Source organism: Engystomops pustulosus, chromosome 1, assembly GCF_040894005.1.
Source record: "Engystomops pustulosus chromosome 1, aEngPut4.maternal, whole genome shotgun sequence".
Classification (NCBI taxonomy): domain Eukaryota; kingdom Metazoa; phylum Chordata; class Amphibia; order Anura; family Leptodactylidae; genus Engystomops; species Engystomops pustulosus.
Window position 1 is genome coordinate 127,011,796 of NC_092411.1, and position 20,556 is coordinate 127,032,351.

The 20,556-nt window shown below is 38.5% G+C and overlaps 1 protein-coding gene across 5 annotated transcripts in view; it reads left to right on the top strand.

Annotated features, from left to right (window-relative positions):
• The first annotated feature begins 5,788 nt into the window (after window positions 1–5,788).
• The window catches only part of LINGO2 (leucine rich repeat and Ig domain containing 2), an 840,065-nt gene continuing 825,297 nt past the window's right edge, over window positions 5,789–20,556 (top strand). For all 5 annotated transcript variants that reach the window (XR_011855854.1, XM_072153017.1, XM_072153028.1 and 2 more), the window contains exon 1: window positions 5,789–6,320. The gene's annotated coding sequence lies outside the window, so the exon portion shown is untranslated. The remainder of the gene's footprint in view (window positions 6,321–20,556) is intronic.

Below are 20,556 nucleotides of genomic sequence, written 5' to 3' on the forward strand. Positions count from 1 at the left end.
TTAGCCAAATCTATCCTGTGTTTTAGGCTGGATTCACACTGCCATTACCCGCGGTCACACGGCAGCATGCCCTGCCCCTCTCCTCAGGGATATATGATGCACAGAGCCATATGCCGTTGAAAAGATAGGACATGTCCTATCTTTTCACGGGGTACGGAGCGGTATGGTGCCGCACGTGTGCTGCACGGTACCACTCCCGTAGGAATCCGTGCTCCCATTGCCGTCTATGGGGGACATATATCAGTCATATATATATGTCGGCCGTATAAACATCCCCCATGCGGCTGTGTGAATATAGCCTTACACAGTGTTGTTAACTGGTCTCATCAAGTAAGCTTCCCTCCTAACCTGAAAGCCTGATATGCTTAGTTATAAGAAGCTGAGAACTGTTTCGAAAAGCAGTCATAGATTTAATTCATCTGGGAGAGTTAGGGCATTTCTATTAGTAATGAGTCTCTGTGAAACATCCTGAGAGATAACAGGGCCATATTTCTGTCACACTGCTCTGACTATTCTCCACAGACACAGTATAAGATATATTGACGTGTCTGCAGCTGATAGTTGTCCCTGGCTACCTCACAGTTTGGGATAAATAATATATAATAATACTATGTAAACAGTAAGAACATGTAGGAGCTACATAAAAGGTACTATGGGGCATGTATGACACTGGTACCTCCCAATTTCTCTACTTTTAGGCGGGGCCCAGTAGGAGATGTTCATATAAAAAATACTATACTAAAATATTATACACTGTTCGTCCTTCCTATTAACATAACTAGCATCACTAGAGAATAATGTAGTAAAGGCTGCTGTGGGACAATGACTTTAATGCCTGCTGCTGTCTTGTGACATAAGAACAAGAAGGGTTTAATTGCATCCTCTCTCATAGTCTAGTGGTTCTACTTGACATCCCTGTTTTATTTTAATAATTGACACAATTGCCCCTAAACTGTATGACTTGGGACAAACATTTTGGATATCCTTCCACAAGTTTCTCAAAATAGTTGGTAGGAACTTGGGCCCATTCCACCTGACTGGACTGGTGTAACTGAACCATGTTTCTAGGCCAACTAGCTAGTACCTCCTTTTTCAGCTTTGCTCATACATTTTCAATAGAATTGAGATCAAGGCTTTCCAAAACATTGGGGGAGAATTGTCAGAATTGTCTAAGAGCATAACCGTTTTACCAATCAGAGCTCAGCTTTTATTTTCTCAAAGCTGTTTATAAAATTAAAACTGTGCTCTGATTGGTTGCCATGGACAACTATAACATTTCTGATTGCAGACACTTCTGATAAATCTTTCCTATTGACTTTGTTATGCTTATCCAGGGGGTTTTGAAAATGGTTTTATAATGACACATTGTAATTCAAATGGATTGAAGAATTTGGATCACATATTTTGCATTTATCATACACAGATAAAGATAACCCGAGTTTTTAAGCAGTTTTTTTTCCAAGTTTTTTATAAGCCGAGTTTCATAAACCACACTTGGCTCATAGTTGGGTATAAAAGAAAATAAACTTAGTACTTCTTGCTTACTATGCACCTGTTAGCAATGGGTCCGTGCGTACTGGCAGTACACACACGATGATGTCCCCAAAACCTATATTTAGAGGGACCTGTTCAGCTTTCAAGTGACCGTGAGAGGCGTAAATAATAGTAAAAATCAGTAAATTACCCCATTATAGAAACTACACCTCTCAAGTATGAAAAAACAACTTTAAGAAGTTTGTTAACCGTTTAGGTGTTTTACAGGAGTTAAAACTAAATGGAGGTTGAATTTTGAAAAGCTCCACAAAGTTTGATACCCAAATTTTTTTCAGAATATAAACTGACCTGGTGAGAACTGAATATAAAACTGACTTGGTGAGAAATGTTCTTGTTTTAGGGCTAACACTGTTTTAGGGCTTGCTTTTTGTGGGACAAGCTGTACTTTTTATTGGTATTATGCTGGGGTAAATGTTGCTTTTTGATCACTTTATAAGGTTATGACGATATTTAGAGGGACCTGTTCAGCTTTCAAGTGACTTTGAGAGGACTAAATTATAGTAAAACATAGTAAATTACCCCATTATGGAAACTATACCCCTTAATGTACAAAAAAACAACTTTATGAAGTTTGTTATCCCTTTCATTTCACACCCTCTGTACAGCTCACAGTTATCAGGACTGATGGTGAAAGAAGATGTCATGATCAGAGTTCCCACAGGTACAAAATATGTTTACTCTTAACTTGGCTATAGTTTGAGTAGGTCAAGCATTTTGGTAGGAAACAAAGAAAACCATTGCACATATGATATCTGGGCAAATTGCTGACCTCAGCAGTTGCATTTGAGGCCAAGGATCGCAACGTCACATGTCCAATGAACATGACATCATCAACGACAGAGCCAGGAACATCCTCATGAGGGATGAGTATGCTGCCAGCATTTGTGAACCCATTTAAGGATTAGGTTTTCTCATAAAACAAATTCAATACAATATGATGATATGCTGACAATAACCTCAATAGGCTTTAGATGGAGTCAATTACCTCCCCTATATCTGTTAACAGCATGGTGTAAAGAAATGCACTGTGAGTTCCAAAATACTTATTTTTTTTTTCATTATGCCAATTCTTAGAGATTTCCATTTTAGTTAGAGAAAGCTTGTGCACCCGGCCCAGGATGTGTCCTCAGCACCCATAACACTTCTAGTTCTGTCTGGACCACTCTCCTCCACAGGATGGCAGGATATTTGTCTTGAGCGAATCATAGGGTGAAAGTTCAAGGAGAGAGAAATGGTTTCTGGTGCCATGGGTGCACCAACTTGCTCATTATCATATGGATTAAACTGGAAATATCTTGGAAATGGCATTATGTACAAGAATTATAAAGGTTTTTTAGAAATCACAGTACATTTTATTAAAACATTCTGCCACTAGATTATAATGTTTATTGGAAATGGTAGTCTTCCTTTAAAGAGGACCTGTCACCAGAATTTTACAACCTTAACAATGCCTGCTGATAAAGGGTTACAAGTCCTCCCATATCAACTAGTGATGTACTATAGCTTAATAACAGTGTTGTTTCTGATATGCAGGCTTCCAGTAAACCACACCCCATTATTTTGACCGACAGCTCTGTGTCTCTTCAAATTACTGCTCACTTGTACTTAGAAACTGTCTGCTAATATTCAACTACTGACATATAAAGCTCCATGTACTTATAGGAAATATTGTGTCAATTTTCTTACACAGTGCCTTGTGTTATGTTCATGTCATGTGACCAGAGTGACATCATGGCAGGTCCTTTAGCCTTCTAACAATAGAAAAACTGTACACCATTAATGTGATCACAAGAAATCAAAAAGCCTCCATGGAGGATGAGGAGGAGTAGAAGTCCATGGAGGCTGAGTGACATCATGTGATCAGATACAGGCATGGGGTACAGTTTGCTAATGTTAAAAGGCAAAAGGGCCTGAGATGGTGTCACCCTGGTCACATGACATGAACTGCATGAACTGAATAGTAAGGAGGCAGAAGGCATAAGGAGTAGATGGGATAGCCTGCTGAGCAGTATAAGCCCCCCCCCCTGATGCCAGGGAATATAAGATAAAAGTAGATTTATGTGGATGTATGCTAAACAATTTTTAACTAAAATAATGGTGTCAGTTAGTGAATAGGTCACTCAAGCACTAAGTGATTGGACATAGATAAAGATGGCATATCACTTTGAGAGACAATATTGTTTTAAATGTGAAATGTAGTAAGCTGAAGGTTACAAACAAGTGTTTCACACAACCCATTTGGTTTTGGCCAATTCCAAGGTTGTTATCCCAGCAACTCTCCTAATTTTCACCATTTAACCACTGTACATTGTTCTGTATAATGCTATAAGGAGGTCAAAACACTATAAATACCGGCCGTCTGAAATCTTAAGGGCCAGTGCACTGCTAATTGGTGCTGGTCACCTGACAACTCAGATCCTGTGCTGCCTCTCCTGACCTACCGCTACGTCCCCAACTCTAATCCTGTGGTGCCTGTCTCGACCTCCTGCCTGTCCCCGACCACAAGTTTGCGCTACAATTCTGTACTATGCCTTGGCTGCCACCGCGGAAAAAGTTGCACCTGTGGAACGACCTGGTGGTACCACGCTGCAACAAGTCGAACCTGGTACCACTTAGACTTCGGTCCCAGGTGTTAGCTTATGTCATTATCCACGGTGGTCCAGTGGGTTCACTACCCTGGTTCCTGGCAACCTGTCAGCAGAGAAGAATACTGGATTTCAGTAGATTCTAAACATGTACTCTTCAGATCAATCATCCCACATATTCTAGTATATGGCAAAATTAAAAGATTACTAGTGAGCCCTGCCACAGGTCTGGTTTCCTCTGTAAAACATCACAAAATCAGTGATCTCGTTCAGTGTATATGTGTTCCCAAAATGTTAAAGGGATTGTGGCACAATAGACCGGATATAGGCAAAGCATCATATCACTGTCAATGAATGGCATTCAGGATGACCATGCACAACTGCATGACATTTGCTAAGGGTCATTTTAGATGACTCTTTGTTCCCCATTCAACTATTTGCTGAGGGTCCTAGTAGTCAGAAACCCAAACATGAGATAATAATCTTTTGGCATATCCTCTTGTAGTTGGCAGTCAATACCCTCATATTTTTGAGTCAGCTGTTAAATACATAATTCTGTAGCTGATAGACTGTATGCATACAAATGTGCTGTTCTTGCCCCACACAACAGTAACATGGTCTGTGTGTCATCCCATGTCATCAGTTTTTGCACATTTGCTTGCAAATTATGTCATTATTGTGCCCTGACTCATTGAGGGTGCAGTCACGATGTTTAGAAACGCAGTGTGGATGGGAATTGACCTGATCACATATGCATTCCAGTGAAACACATTTGTAGCAAGCACAAGGTGTTTTACATTGTTTACATGCAGAACACTAGGTTCTTGTTGCTGATTTCATGCGTTTTACTGGTAACACAGATGCGATTGGGCCAAACCCCTCCCATGTGTGTTTCTAAATGCAATGCAAATGCTGTGTGACTGCACCCAGAAGATGGTGTTACCTAGTGACTGACCCCAAAATAAAGACTGATTGTAACAGATAGCTGTGTTGCATCCATATTTTTCATGTTTCCAAAGACTTCTTCGGCAGAAATAGGAGCTGCTCTGAGTTTTCTACAGCCTCCATACAGATTTGTGAAGAAGACATTCATGTGCATGGGTTCAGTTGAAATGGATGTGTCAGCGTGTTATCAACAAAAACAATGGATAGCACACATACAAAAACAAGCATTGTGCACCTATAGCCTAAAGTTAAAGTGTTCCCTCCATAGCTCTAGGTCATGAAGCTGCTGAACTAGGTCCTGGCCATTGTTGTCAAATATAGAGAGTCTCTAGTTAGTAACAATGATCCCAAAACCATCTTTCACATTTCCACCAACGTCACTATCAGAATGAATACTTCCATGTGTGAGTCCCAAAGTTTTCCCACAATTCTTCTCTCTGTTATGATGAAAATATCAATTATTCAGGAAATCCTGTCTTTACATTGTGGATAGATATAGGACTTTGCATTGAAAGTTTCCCGATCCATTTGTGGTCTCCACCTGTGACCTTGTTGTAGCCCCCTTTACCAGTGCCAGGAGCTGATTGCTCCTAATAGTAGGACAAGGAGTTAATGTGCTGCTGCAATGTAGGTCAGGTGATGGGGGTGTGGCGTCTCCCTCCGTGCAGGCTGCAGCTCACTCGCTCCCTCCAGTTCTGCGCTTTCTCTGTGTGTGTGAATGGGAGCCTCAGCACCTGGCTGTGGACAGCTCCCTGCTGTAGCGCCTCGCAGCACGGATGGATTAACCCTGTGTGCTCCGGAGCACGGGAGACCCCCCAGCTGTGCTTTGGATTGCGTGTAGCCCGTATCCTGTAATAAAAACGGATCTTTGTAGTCCTACTCTTTCCTAAAGTTTTGTATGTGAAGCTTGCCGAGGCGAGTGGAGTGCTCCTCCGTCTCAAGTTTGTCTCTAGCCATCACCTGGAGATCACTGCTGATGCTGGAGGAGATCGTGGAGGGCTTTCTGCCTTGTGTCTTCTGAATAGGATTATTAGAGATGGTGTGAAGAAAGAAGCAAGTTTGATGATAACAGCCTGCCTCTAACACTCTGCTACTAAATGGATTACTACTAGCAGGGGGGTTTGGGGACACAATTGGAAGAACTACTACCCTTTTTGTTGGATGTCACATCATCCCAGACTTTGTACATGCTTGGCCACTACTTAGCTACATCAGGATAATTGACACAGGCACAAGGTAGGTACCAATCCCTCTTCTGTCTAGTTCTGATTCCATATTTCAAGCAGCTACTTAGGGAAATGAGGTTGTATAGCAGGGCAGTGATACATAACATGGCATCAAATCAGATTAAGGTGACTTGATCAATGCTTGGAAGAAAGGGATGTGATGGAAGAAGCACACAAGTCTGCTGATGGGAAATACTCAAAGCTCTGTCTTTTGCAAGGCAACTTAAATGAAGCTTAATGTAAGGCTGGATGTGTTATAGCAAACCCTGTGCAAATAATACCCTGTGTGTTTTAAAGGTTTCCAGCCTCCTTGCTTGTTAAATATACTCCAGCACCTGCACTCATATGCACACCCTAGATAAGAGTAAAATGTCACAGGTCTGATGGGCTCAGGTCGAAGGAAGATAAATGGATAACAATACACTGTAATCCTGGAGACTTTTGCTAGAAGGAGACATAGAGACAGATAAATGGAAGAAAGATTCTGCAGCTTGATGTAAGTTGTTTAGAGGCAGATATCACTTTTTACTTGTACTGTACTATTATATTTTCTATAAGCAATGCTAAACATGTAGTGTGTGCAACATAGTAACTGTGTTTGAAAGTGGATTGCAAGGCAATAAATGATGTATTTGGTGGATGCATTTCCCAGACTTGACAGCAAGAGATTGTAATTATGGAGTGCTATTATTTGCCCATACATCATTAAAGGTTGGCATTGGCCCAATATATTTCACCATCCGGGTAGTGTAAATGCTTTATATCATACTTTGGATCTAGCCTTGACAGCCACTGACTGTCTGTTTGTTCTTCCCTTTGGGCATTGGTGTTGTTCATTGTTTAAAAAAAATGCTGTTATGAAATCTATCTCTCAGCTATATTAAAAACACTTATCACCTGCATCTCTGTTCCAGACATGGCATTGTTTCCTTACTTCTATAGTTCGCATAAAAACACAAAACACAGGTTGGATACAATGGATGAAGATGAATTATGTATACTCGCTGTCTCCAGTCTCTGTAATTAGTAGAGATAGGCAGCAAACCTTTCAATAATGACTTATTTGTGTAACTTTGACACATATTCTCATATAGTATATTATCTATCTCCTATAGACACAAAGCCTCAGAAGCAAAGCTATAAAACTATAACCTACCTTTTAAGATTGGTACAAGACCCATAGACAGTTATGCAGTCTACAATAATTTAACTTAATTCCATTAAGTCAAAAGTGATTTTTTTTTACCACATTTGAGCAATTATTGCTTATGACAGACTATATTGCTATATGGTTAAAAATATGGTACTGTAGTACGTTGTGAGCAAGAGCTTTGCTTCACATCTTCAGAAGCATTTAGCCCCATACTAGCAGAGGTTGGGAGGGATCACTGCACTGCACGTCATAGTTGAAAATCAAAGGATTGGCAATCCAACCAGCATACCCAATCTTTTGGAGCTATAGGGGTTTTTATATGTATCATCAATAAGTCTGATTTCACCAGTTCTTGAGTGTGTATTTTTTGTAATGATACAGAGTCATATGTGCCAGTGAACACTCTCAAGTGTTGAGTTACATTGTGTAGCATATTTTATTTCCTAGAAGCAATCGTCTAAAATATATTGTATACTGAATGTTAATCTGGGTTAAATCAAATATAAATGCTATATGCACATAATAATACTATTATGATATAAAGATAGGGCGGATCTGAAAAGGTGATGTCACACCCCACCACCCATCAGACCAATATTAAAAAAAAAATAAACAGTAGTATGTCACCACTATAGGGCAATGGAAATGGATAAAAATGTATTGGCTCCATACTGCAAATTTTCTAAGATTCCTAAAACAATGACCGTGTTCTAATTGCTGAAATAAATGAAATAATCAATAGTGCGACTTGTGTATCAGATCGTGAGTAGTTAATTTATTATTCATATTTTGCTGGAGGTTCTCCATTTCCATATCCTCTTGTTCAGCATCTGGAGTGTCTCTGGGGAAGATGAGGCGAATTTCTCTAGCTTTTGGTTTAGCTTTGAAGAGTTGAAATTCCATGTTTAGCCAGCTGGGGGAGAGTGAGAAAAACTTTTGAATGAACAGAACACATATATCAGCAAATACTGGTCTCTGTAAAGCAGGACTTCCCAATAGTCTATAAATTTGCTGCTCTGGATATGAATAAATGATAATAGTCGTAATAATATTATATGTAAAATTGTCTGAGTATTTAACGTTATTGTTTTATTGTTATTGCATTGTGTCCTGTTGATATTACTATAATAAATCAGTAGAAATTGTGACTGTAATGTGTACAGTTCTATGTTGCGTAGCATCTGCAGATTTGCCCGAGCACCCTTGATCAGCTCTTCTAATTCAGTTAATTATGTAAGTTTATTATACAGTAGTCTTGGCATAAAATGTGCATTACACTGAAGCTTCATCTGTCAGCAGATATGTAGTAAAAGCAAAAAACCCAAGTTGCCTTTCACATAGCCAAAGGGTATGATGTTTTGACTGTATTTCTCATAGCGGTGAAATCATGAATGCTCTACTTCTATTTTCAAGATATGTTGAGTTTCTATGCATATGTATGTGAAATGCTCATTGCTGTTTGCTTCTGATGTGAAATTTAGACTGTACATAACCGTTTAACATCTATAAACTGATGCCTGGGCAGGTTTCTTCTGTTTAATATATTATAACTATGGGATATGTAAATGTTACAACACAAAGACCATTGAAAGCTCCTTACTTATATCAGTAGCATACCAAACTATAGATTAATTTGCATATTGCTTTTATCCTTCGCACATGCTTTTTGGCATTTCCAAAAAATTGCTACTGACGTGAGAATTGTCTTCGGAAAACTGCATACAACTGTGTGGTAGTCAAGGTTTGGCATATGTTAGATAACAGTAATTTTCACACAGAGTATATGAGCATTAGCTAGTACAAGCAGTCATGTAGTTTTTTCTTAAGGTCAATGTATTTTCATGACAATATATTGCCATAAATGTCCTTCTAAAAAATAAATACTTAACCGCCTACGATAATTATGGGTCCTTCAGGAGCTGCTATTTTTATCTGTTTGCTGCATACACTTGTAAATACCTGCCCTTTCTCCAGACTAATATTTCTCCAATAGGAGAGAAAATGATTTGTGTCCATAGTGACAGTAATAATGATGAAAGTATTACTGTAGTATGTCTCCCTCCAACTCACTTACACCCATTATGTTATTATACAAGATGCAGCTCCACCATCACAATTGAAAAAAATCTGAAATGGAAAACTGCCTGCATCTTTCATGTATGTCGCAGTGAATCTTCTATTGCAGAAATGTACCTGTGTGTTGTACCAAGGATACATCTACTGTGTATTGGAGAGATTATGGATGTCAAAGGTCAACTACAGAAGAATCAAATTGATTTTACCTTATTATTAATTTAGCTATTTTGGTTATGTAGCTCATAAATGTCTGTCTGGTGAAGGCTCAATTGCGAGCCCACAGCAATACCAAAAATCGAGGCTGACCTCGTTTCTGTTCCTAGTAGAGAGTTGATGACACACCTAGTGTGTATCTTGCTACTAGGCCCTGAAATATTAGACATTTATTGAACAAAATATACAATTCGCTATGTATGTGCTTCAGAAAAAAAATTATTTTAATATTATTTACATAATACTTTAGCTTTCTTTAATAGCAGTCTGATTGTTATGGAAAGCAGATGGAAGGAGAATAAAGTGAAATAGTTGAAGTATTTAGCACTGAATTGTAGGGAATGGAACATTTAATACTACATAGTTTATTTGTGATTTGTAAAATGATTTCTTAATTATGATTTGTAAAATTAGATCAGTATTTAATGGTTGCATTTCTTCTGTTTTTTGGTGAGTACAAAATAACATACCATATACACTCAAGTATAAGCCAACCTGGGTTACCTAATTTTACCACAACAAACTGGGAAAACTTATTGACTTGAGTATAAGCCTAGGGTGGGAAATGCAGCTTCTACAATGTCAATCAGTTTCCCCTTATCAATGAAATGATCAGCAGCCTCTGTTCATCAATGAAATGTCCAGCAATCTCGCTAATCAATTAAATGTCCAGCAGCAACCCCCCTTTACTAACAAAATGTCAGCAGCAACCTCCACTTATAAATAAAATTTCCAGCAGAGCCCGCTTTATGGTGAAGTGTTTTGCCCCCTTAAAAATGGCCTCCTTTAAAATGAGATGCCCAGCAGAACCCCCATCATAATGAAATGCTCAGAATGGCGCCCTTCATATTGAAATAACCAGCAGATCTCCTTCATAATGAAATTCCCAGCATTACCCCCTTAAAATATGAAACTTCCCCTCAGCTCCTCTTCTCCTTGTGGCTTCTCTCAGCAATGCGGGCAGAGGCACATCTATGCACTCTGCCTGCACACATATTATGGTGGCGACACCACCACCCCATACACGGGCACGGGCAGAGAGTATAGAAACCCAGTGGGTAAGTATTAAGTTTATTATTTTTAAGGGGGCCATGCTGGGCATGAAATCTGCATTCTAGTAAACTGTTGCTAAAAACACTTAAAGGGTTGTTTCAATTTCAATATTATTGTTTGTATATTGAAAAGTTATGACATTTTGCAACTTTCTGTATCAATTCCTTGTGGTTTTCTAGATCTCTGATTCCTGTGGAGAAAAGCCAGTCTGTAGATGCTTTCTATAGAATGACAGGACGCAGAGATCTAGAAAACCGATATAGAAAGTATAATGTGAAATTGTATTATTTTTCATCAAACAAACATTTATTTGCTGAAAGAGGAAAATCCATTTAAAGTTCAGCTATTTTAAGTCCTTTAGTATTTGCTACAAAGAATCTCAAAGTGTTGCAATTTAAGATAGACGTGATTAAGCAGTAAGCCAGTGGAACTTTACTATAATTGAGTAGCTAAGCTGTACTCCAAGGTACTCCAAGGTACCTGTACAACTGTTACAAGGAGGATTGCTTAGATGTAAATGTTGATTTGTTAGACTTAAATAATAACATTTTAAACCACTGGTGCATTACATAGGGCATCCGAATTTCTAAGAGCTATGTTCAGTCCCTTTGCATGGTTGTATCAAAGCCGCTTTACTTGTTTTTACTTGTTTACATGTTTTTTGCAATGCGAGTGTAAGTGTTTGTGTGTGCGTGTGTGGGGGATAATAGATAAATTAACGATCTCCATCTACTAAAAAAGTTCTGCACCCATTTCTTTATATGTAAAATGAAGCTTCCTGTCTTTCATCTCATTAGCCAGATATTCCTGTCCATAAAAGGGCTGCTAATGGAGGGTCATGTGATCTCTAGCTGTCCAAGAGCAATCGCCTTCCCAGGACCTTATGGTAGTATTCAAGGATATTAGATTAAGGTCTTGGCAGGGCTATTGCTCACGGATAGTTACAGATCACATGACCCTCCATCTGTGGACATTTTATGGACAGTAGTGTTTGGCTGATGAGGTAAAAGACAGGAGGCGTCACCACTCTAAGTTTTTTTTAATTTTTTTATAGAAATTATTCTCCAACCTATTGTATTATAAGCTCTGTCTATCCGTAGAAGTACTGCTCATTTACAATAAGTATTGGGTTCAATGAGGCCCAATAACCTCTGTGATAACTAAACATGTAAATATTACAAATGTAATTAAATTGTCGAATTTGTTGAATTTGTTCTGAGAGTTTCATGTTCCTTTTTTCTTCTATTAGGCTGGGTTCACACCTCATTAATTGCCATACATTGTAAGGACACATCAGGAGGATTCCAACATGTCCTTAACCCCTTCACGCTCCGCGGCGGATATATCCGCCACGGAGCGCAGTGACTTAGCGCTCAGTGGCGGATATATCCGCCACGGCGCTTATGCCGGTTCGGCTCTGGATCAGAGCCGAACCGGCATCGGGAAACACGGGGTGCCGGCTGTAACTAATAGCCGGCACCCCAGTGTAACACCCGCGATCGGAGTTGTCTCCGATCGCGGGTGCTTAACCCTTTAGATGCCGCGGTCAGCGCGACCGCGGCATCTAACAAGTATCTGGGGGGTCTTTCCCCCACGATCGGCCCCCCCGAACCGTTTTCGGGGGGCGCCGATCGTTGCTATAGTAACTCTGGGGTCCGATCTGGTCCCCAGAGTTACTAGCAAGAATTGCCAGTAAGATGGCGTCTGTGACGTCATCTTACTGGCAAAGTGCCAGCCTATGCAAGTGCATAGGCTGACACTGATAATACTCTGCAATACATCAGTATTGCAGAATATTATCATGAAGAAGCAATCAGAAGATTGCTTCTTCATGTACCATGGTATAAAAGTGAAAAAGTAAAAAAAAAAGTTATTCAATAAAAAAATAAAGTCATAAATCACTAAAAATGCCCCAAACCCCCAAAACATATAAAGAGACATATAACTCAAAAAAAAAGTCTAAATCATAACACAAACCCCACATATATAGTATCACCGCGTCCGTAACAACCCGTAGAATAAAAGTAAATCATTATTGAACCCCCACGATAAACGCCGTAAAAAAAAAATGTTATAAACCCTCCAAAAATTATGATTTTTACCTTTTCAATCCCACAAAAAATGCTATAAAATGCGACCAAAAAACCATATGTACTCAGACATGATACTGGTGCAAAGTACAACATGTCCCGCAAAAAACAAGCCATCAACCAGCTCCGTAGCCAAAAACGTAACAAAGTTATGCCACTTGGAAGATGGCAATACAAAAATTATAGATTTTTCCCCACATTAGGGTTTTGTTTGACAAATTTAGTAAAACGTAAGAAAATATATTCATGTCTGGTATCCCCGTAATCGTATCGACCCATAGAATAAAGATAACAGGATTATTAGTCTATACGGTGAACACCAAAAAAAAAAAAAGTCAAAAATCCAGTACAGAATTGATGCTTTTCTACTCCTGCCCTCAAAAAAAGTTCCTAAATTTTCAACAATAGGTGATACCAACCCCAAAATGGTAACAATGGAAAAAGCATCTCATCCCGCAAAAAAAATGCCGTCACATGGCCCCAATAACGAAAAAGCGAAAATTTTATAGCCTTCAAAAGGGGCCAATGAGGAAACTAAAATCCTGGCAGCTGCAGCGCCCTCCTTCCCTTCTGCGCCTTGCTGTGCGCCCATAAAACAAGTCACAGCCACATGTGGGGGGTCGCTGCACTCAGGAGAAATTGCAGAACAAATTGTATGGTGGGTTTTCTCTTTTTATATTTTGGAAATGTGTAAATTTTAGGGCTAAATGAACGTATAAGGGAACAGTATGACCATTCTAAATTTCACCTCCATTTTGATTCAATTACTATGAAGATCTCAAGGGGTTAACAATCTTCGTAAAAGCTGTTTCTGATAGCTTGAGGGGTGCAGATTTGAAAATGGGTAGATTATATAGGGGGTTTTGATGCTAAATATGTAAAATTTCATTCAAAACTGTATTTATCCCCAAAATAGTCAATTCTGAAAATCCGGAAAAGCGATATTCTATTTGTAGGCCGCGTGACGTCAAAATAAATTATCCAAACATTTCAGAAATTATGAAAATGTAAAGTAGACAAATGGGAAATGTTATTCTGCAAGTTATTTGGGTGGTAAATCTATCTGCCTGAAAACGCAATGATTTTGAATTTCGAAAATGGCAAATTTTTCAAAAAATTTATCATATTTTCTTTTTTTTTGTAAATAAACGCAAAACTTATCAGCCAAAATTTACCACTAAAATGAAGTACAACATGTGGGGAAAAAACAATCTCAGAATCGTTTTGATAAGTAACAGTGTTCAAAAGTTATAACCATATAAAGCGACGCAGGTCAGAATCCAAAAAATCGGGCTGAGCCTTAAGCTGTAAAATGGCTGCGTCCTTAAGGGGTTAAAATGTATCACACAGATGTATGCCTATACAGTGGGATACAGTGCCCAGGGAACCACCAACTTCCTGAATGAGGGGGGAGGAGTGTACATGAACGGTTGTTCCCCCACTGATGTCACCGAGTCCTCCCCTGCTGAGGGGTGTATGCGCTTAGCGGGGCTGTGGGGACAGATGCAATATGCTGCAACCGCACCCCATAGCTGCCCATTGCCTCGCTGAGCACAAACGTTGCTCAGGCAGAGGCTGCAGGATGAAAAGATGTAGTTTGTTATGTCTTTTCAACCTGCATTCTTTTTATGTACGCGAGGCATAGTGGCAAGACGGAGGCAACAACTATGCCACTATTTGTCAATATATAGGCTAAGAGTATAGCCTATAGGCTTCAGTTACCCACTCCTATTACCATTAGCATAAAACTCATCAGTCAATGAGGGTAAAACTGTTATTCATACTAGTATCAGAATTTTCTGTATGTAATATTATGTTAACTGTTTCATAATGGGAGGACAAAAACAGAGAGGACAACATTTTTTGCAGATTTATTTCTGATACTTAAGCAGGTTCCTGTTGCACAGTTGTATATAAGAAAATTTCCTTACAATTCATGTATACAAATAAAATACTAAATTACAAAGTACAAACAGTCATATGGAGTGGGGGCCAACATTATTAAATAATATACATTAACGCACATCCATGAATGGAGCTCACCTTCTGGCCCCACAACAAACATTTGGCAAAGGGCCCCCTGTAACTACATTGTTGAATGTGAAACTTACATTTACATCTTTATCAAAATGGATTTGGTGCCCTAAACTTACAGTGTCCCCACATAGTATAATTTCCCATTTTCTTTGACAGCCTTCCGACTTATTATCCCCCATACCTCCAAATAAATGTATAAATGTCCCCAAGGGTCTATGATGACCTCATGAGGGACATATTAAGTAAAAAGCCACAACCATAAAGACATACATATACATATTAATATTGCACAATAAATGAGTAAAAAAATCCCCCGCCCACACCAAGAAAACACTACTGTTACACAATAGGGAATAAAGGGGCCTTACCGCCATAAATGATTATACGTGTGGGCAAATACAATGTGCCAGTGCTACACATTAATTAATATGGGGTTTGGCCGCTGGACAAATTCAGGGTCTGGTTACTGAATAGTATTTTGATAATGAGGATCTGGCTGCTGGAGAATATCTTAATATAGGGGACTATGCAGCATAGAAAACTAAAAAACTTTGTCAGAATTTGCACATGGTTTAATATGCCTCGTCAATTGTCATATATATTTATTCTTTATTGTTTACCACCTTTACCATTTTGACCTCCACATGATTTGCTGCTTATGGCACTCCATAAGTTATTTAACTGGGCATTTCGGTGTCATCGCATTCACTGCAGAAAAATCAATACTCGATGAGTTAATTCTTCGTTGACTCACCTGGGGATGGAGCAAGCTCAGTTGTGTTTCATTATGTGTGACCTCAGGGCCCTTTGCACTTCCGGCTCAGCAGCCAAGCAAAGCATCTACTCTTGCAGGTGAGGTTCTTTTCTTTGATTGGGGACCCCCAATGCACATATGCATTTAAACGCCACATTGACTCACACCTCTCAAACTTTTCCCCTGATGAAGTCGGCTCCTGTGACGTAATGTGTGGGGTGAATTCTCACACCTCCTGGCTGAGTTAGGTGTTCATTACCCCTCGCGTATTCCTTTGTCTGTTTATTGACTGACACACCTTGAGAACCTTTTCATCTGACAGGTTGTATAGAGAGGGTTTTTATTATATACCTATCCATCCTATTGACTTGTGAGGTATCTCATCATCTGTTTACATTATTGTTTACAGAAAATGTTTGCATATACACCGCTTGAATTTGTTACAGCCAGAGGGGTTTGTGATGGTGATTGTATTGTTTTCACCTCACTGAGTCTTTGCAGTGTATACCAGTACACTTTTAAGTGTTTGTATCTATTTTTTTGGTCTTTTGTTCTTTGTATGTATTCTAATAAAGATTGTTAACAATTCATGGTCGTTATGACACTTCTTCTTGTTCTTGCTACATGGTTTAATATGCCTTAAATAAAGAACTTTTTTGTATTCATCCATTTTGTGGATTCTGGAGTAGTCAACATTTTCAATGTTATCTTAACTAGGACTGCCTAAAGATTCCTGCTCTGAGTTGTCCATCTGTAGTTTCACAGTCTATGGAATTAGTGATCATCAAGTATTGAGCAAATTTTATTAGATTGTCATAGCCATAGCAAATAAGAAGAGAAACAAGGTCGATCAAAAGCAGCACATTGGTTTTTATAGACAACAATCATTTCTTGAATGTAAAAGTTTTTTATCCTAAAGGAATCACTATAGACTTCATTTAAAAAACAAGTTAATTAAATAGCATTGGTACCCATAGCAACCAACTTGCTATTATAACATGATTTTACAATATTTCTTACTTGAATTAAACCTATGTGGCTAGATGAAATGACAAGGCACGGTTGAAATAAAATATTAAAGGATTGTTGCCATCCTCAAGCATCAGATTCCATGGGGCATATTTATCAGGACCTCTGATAAATATGGGCCGGCGCGGGGCGTTACTGTCCCCGCGCCTGCAAACTTGATGCCACTGGCGACTTTCATATGTGAATTGTTGCCGGCTGTGTTTTTTTTAAGGATAAATGCTTCGCAGACTCCTGCCCCAATGCATCAAGAGGCAGAGGGAGTAGGGGGGACTGCCATCTAATTTTCCTGTGCCAACTTGGGTCTATGAAGCAATCACGTATAATCTTTGGTGCATTCAAAGTCAGGACTTACTGTCTAGTCTATTTTGCTGTATCTAATCCCTTCATTACAATTTGCCTTTAATGCCATTTCAACTATCTTACTTTATTGATTATTGATTGTTTATTTATTAAAACCTGAAATCAGTTTTACTCATCACTGTCCATCCAGCTTCTCTCATATCTGAAAGTCATGTTATGACATACTTTAGTGTTGCTCTTAACATTAGAATTAAGCGAAGGTAGGAAAATGTTCTCCGGCACTCCAGTTACGGTAAAAAAAATGTTAGGTTTATTGGTCACATTAAAAATGATATAAATGCAAAATAGTGCATATGTGGTACACAGACCAATGCGGTTTGAACATACAAAATTTTGTAACTCGTTGGTCTGTGTACCATATATGCACTATTTAGCATTTATATAGTTTTTAATGTGAGCAATAAACCTAAGATGTTTTTACCTAAACTGGAGTGCCGGAGAACATTTTCCTACCTTCTCTTCATTGCTGCCAGCAGTTCACCGACATGGCTTTGGAGGATCGATGACTGTCTTCATCTACCCCCCTCCTCTCCTGAGCACCAGTGGCTACATGTTTGATTCATTCCTTTTGATGAACTGCCATTCCTCTACAAATTTGTCTCATACAACATTAGAATTACTACTTTACTATTTCTGTCATGTAGCCATAATCATAGCATGTGAGACCATTAGTAATGTATTCTTAACAACTTTTCTGAAGAACAGTTGTGTTATTAACACCTATGGAAATATGATAGGTACCAGCTCAGCAAAATAATTGCATTCCCTTTGAAACAATAGCTTTAGAGTACCTTACCTACAGTTCTGTTTTGTAGTTATTACTTGTATGGCCTTATACAGTAAATGACTTGACAAGCGCTTTCATTTTCTTGTCCAAGTAACATGTGAAAAAAACAGTCTAATACTGACAACACTGACTGTATAGTCTCAGAGTGTGTCAGGACACACCTCAAACTGGTAACCCCCATTATTTCAGAAGCTTTTTGAAAATTAAGGGCTATAGCTCAAAGCTAAGTTTTAACGAAAGATACACCAGAATTATCATAATGAGCTGGAAAAATGCAAAAACTGACAACCCAAGAGATACAGGAGGTTCACTTCAGTAAAAGAATATGAATACAGTTCTAGTATGTAATCTGCCATCCTTTGCTTTTCTAATTTGCAAATTGTAACATTGCGCATTTGTATTTATCTTATCACAGAAATATTTTACTTTTTAATGTTCTTTTTGATTATGCCACTCTCTACCTATTTTATTACTTTATTTGATTAACAAACAGCATGAACACGGAAGTGTTTCAAAACACAGTGCATTTTAATCAAATCTTATTGAAATATTAACATCTAGTTTATCGCTCTGTCAATCCCTTCATTTTTGCTAAATTGATATTTACATTTTAATAGCAGAATGTAGCTAGATATTTGAATAAATTATATAACATTTATTTTTTAGAATATGTAAGAAACTATATATATTTATATAGTCAAATATTACTTTTCTTGAAACTAACAACAAAACATATTCCTCAAAGCAAGGAAGAGACCCAAAGCAGACAAAAAATACTGTGAAAAGACTACAGAATCTACAAATCACTGGTTTTGAATATGGCACTTACCTTTAGAACAGCTACCGCATGAGGATCCTGAAATAGTAATAATAATAATAATTCTAAGACTAATTGTTTTCACATGCTTTTCTGTACCTCGTTTTCATCTAATAATTTCTCAAACGCTCATTTCGTGGTTTAATGACAATCTTAACAGGTTATATACTGTATATCCCTGCTATAGATGTACACAGTTTATGTTTTTACATGCTTGGATATGAACTTGCCATATGAGTATATATTCTATTATGCATAACAATTATTTTTAATAATCATAATTATAATAATAATTGTCTATGTATTAGCAGAGGAGTATTACGATACCATACAATACAACTTTATTGATCCCCTGGGGAGGGGGGGATTCTTGTGTACATAGTGTTCCAGCATTTGTTACACAGTTAGAGACAGGCTTAATGTTACAGATACAATATTACACTTCGAGAAACACATTCTTACATGTTGCTAGTTCCTTGGTTGCAAACAAACAGATGCAGAACATTGCGATACAGCAGAATACAGGTTCATGACCACATCACATATTAGGAAACAGTTACAGTATGAAAATATACCAATCACAATAACAAATAGAAATAGGAGAGACAGACATGTATAGGGGATACTACAGTGGTCTGCTGCTGCTGTTGGTTTGGCATAAGAGACACTGCCTGTAGCTCCATTTTTGCCTAGTACTGGCACTGATGCTGCTTGGTGCTGGCTATCACTGGAGCCTTGTTACAGTCTCCGTCCTGACTTGCAGTAAGGCACTGGTTGTAATCATTTTGTTTCAGGTGCTCCAACAAAGCTATAATTGGTGCTCTTGGCTGCAGTGTTCCGGTTCCAGCACCAAGTTGATGCCGCAGGGTGGGTTGTGGGGGGTTGTCAAAAGCTAGAGCCAATGCATCGCCAGCCACCTACAGTAGTGCCATCTTGACAGTGCCATTACAGGTCCACAAGATTTGGAGTAGGACGGCAGTGAAGAAAAGAGGTGATGGTGCTTTACAGATAACATTTGAAAGACAAGAGTTAGACATATTCTTACAGATAAAGTGTCTTTGTTCAACAGTACAACAAAGAATCTATACCTACCTCTCTGCTCACTGTTAGTCTCTGATTGTATAGAGAGGCTCCATCAGTAACCTCGCCTTCTTGATTTGCAGCTGCAGCGGCCCAATTCTGACAGTGATAGGTTAAACCAGTGTTGTGGGGTTAATGTGACATCAATGCTACAGTCTTTGTGTACACAATATGCACTGGCCTGAATGGTAAAAGAAAGGTAGAAAGACAAGTTTAGGATATTTTAATGGACCGAATCAATTTATTGAAAAGTGCATAGTGCAGGGCCTTCTGTGAGTAGCATGTTTCATTTTCATTGTATTCTTAGATCCTTGCTATAATCTAGAGCAGACCTTGGTATTACACAGCCCAAGTGCCACATCTGGCCCTCTAACAATTTCTGACTGGCTGTTTGAGATTGTTGAAAAATTGGAGCTTCCCCATCATTATATAATGACTCAATTAGGTCAACCATGTTTCAATTAATCATTATAAGGTTTTATTTACAGTTTTTTTTAATGTAGGGATAGGTTATATACTGAATACAATATATAGGTATTTGGTAGAACTGTTTGGTAGAACTATTTGGTATATTAGTCTGGCCCTCTAAAGCCATTCCAATTACTTTGGAGGCCAAATGGCGAAATGCACAAGGTATAATTCAACGAATCAGCTTTGACTGGAGTGTTCCTTTAGTTCCAAACACATTCATCAAACCCATTTTGTTTATTTATTTATTTTTAAATAAAACTGAAAATTCAAGAGATACAGCAGATTCATTTCAGTAAAAGAATATGAATACAGTTCTAGTATGTAAT